This window comes from Bactrocera latifrons, unplaced genomic scaffold (assembly GCF_001853355.1).
Source record: "Bactrocera latifrons isolate USDA-ARS-PBARC rearing strain unplaced genomic scaffold, ASM185335v1 scaffold_131, whole genome shotgun sequence".
Classification (NCBI taxonomy): domain Eukaryota; kingdom Metazoa; phylum Arthropoda; class Insecta; order Diptera; family Tephritidae; genus Bactrocera; species Bactrocera latifrons.
In genome coordinates this window covers 576,881-579,059 of record NW_017534753.1, presented here as the reverse complement: position 1 = coordinate 579,059, position 2,179 = coordinate 576,881, and positions in this window count along the sequence as shown.

The following is a 2,179-nucleotide window of genomic DNA, read 5'->3' as shown; positions in this document are numbered from 1 at the left end:
ATCTTGCTGAAACCACACAGAGTTGRAAGAAATTCTCATTCGGCGTAATTCTGGATAGAAAAACTCTCTCAACATGCTTAAGTAACGGTCTCCAGTAACCGTAACGGTGTGACCGTTTTCTTCGAAGAAGTAGGGCCCGACAATGCATCGTGATGAAACTGCACACCACACTGTGACACGAAGTGGATGCTATTCCGTCTCATGGAGTATCTGTGGGTTGGAAGCACTCCATATTCGACACTTTTGTTCGTTTATGTTCAACATGTTTCCATCCTCTTCCACCATTTGAAGCATCTTCTGGCAAAATTCCAAGCGAATCSKCAAGTCTGCATCGTTCAGTTTGTTGGCCATTTGAATTTTATATGGGAATAAGTCCAAATCTTTTTACATAACTGAGTGTAATGACTATCTGCTTACATCCATTTGAGCAGATAAGTTTCTTGTCTAAACATGTGGATTGTTTTGTATGGCAGCAGCTACAGCAGCGATTGTTTCCCCCGTTCGAATTGAAGACTTTCGATGGTAAGGTCTTCTGTTGACTGTCCCATGCTCGGCAAAATTGTTTACAAGTCTCATTATGGTCCATCTGCTCGGAGGATTGCCGCCAAACGTGCGCCTATGAACTACGGTCTCCAGTGCGTGATAGCCGCGGACAATCCAAATTCTTGTTTCAGTGTCCCAGTTMTCCATTTTTGTTAAATGTAAAAGTCAATCTGCAAAATAAAAAAAATTAACCAGATTCATTAAATAGAAAAAAAATTAATACATTTTTTTTTTGGTAGCGGCTTTCATCAGCCACCCTGTAGATTGGTTTCATTATTTTTATTGTTGAGCCTGATTGTACTTGATTTGATATATATATTTATTTGTATATTATTCTTGAAAATTTTGTTAATATTTTTCATAATACCTTTTATTTACACCTCTGTGCCAAAAAAACGATGATTTCGATCAGGCACATCTATTGTTTTCATAACAAGTGTTGCATTCGTGCAAAGCAAATTTACTTAAACCTTTCCTGAAAATTCAAAATTCCCAAGAATCTGTGACGGGAACAGACACAGAGTTAATACAAAATTTATGCTTTACCATATCATTTCTTTCTGGCTGTTACGTCCGTAAGTATGTACATATATACATAAATACATATGTAGGCACAGAAGACTTCTGTATAAAATTTGGAAAAGATTTTTATAATTGATTAATGAACGTTTCTTTTAACTATACATACATATGTTTTGTGACGATCACGAATGACAGAGTAAAATAGAATCGACGATAAATTGCCAGAATGTTCGAGTGTCGATGTAATAATCCACTATTTAAGGACAGCCGGATTCTGCAGCAGTCTTTAAATTGGGACTTTTATTTACTACTAGCTGACCCCGCAGCCGTTGTCCTGCGTGAAATTATGTGTTTTGAAATGAAAAGATAAAAATTTGTATTGTGTTGAAAATCATTTATTTTCGATTTTTCTAAATTTTTTTTTCAATGTAACGCAGCTTGATAAACAACATTTTGGTTTCTGTTCCGATGCGTAAATGTACAGAGAAGATGGTTTTCCAACTCGTAAGTACGTGTCCATAATTCCGCACGTATGTCATCGCATCTTCCCTTTCCTTGCCTAGGCCTGCCATACGTTGATGGCAAAAAGAACGCTGACCGATGTTACGGCGACCTCTTAGTGGCTTCTTAACAAATTTCAATCTGCAATTGATCACTTTGTGTGAAACACGCATAAAGTTTTCACATAATATATTAATTTTAAAAAATTTTTCTTTTGAATAGCCGGAATAAAAAAGCAAACGACCGAAACGATTCAAATATGTAATTTAAAAATCGAAATATTGTTTATTTCCAAACCTTCCCTAATTCACAGAGAACACAGAGAACCTCTGAAAAAAGAATGGAACAAATTGGTGCAGGCGTTGTTGAGATATGCCCTTAGCAACACATTTTGCGATTCATTTTTATACTCTCGCAACAAAGTTTCTAAGGAGAGTAATATAGTTTTGTTCACATAACCGTTGTTTGTAAGTCCTAAAACTAAAAGAGTCAGATATAGGGTATATATACCAATGTGATCAGGGTGACGAGTAGAGTTGAAATCCGGATGTCTGTCTATCTGTCCGTGCAAGCTGTAACTTGAGTAAAAATTGAGATATCTTGATGAAACTTG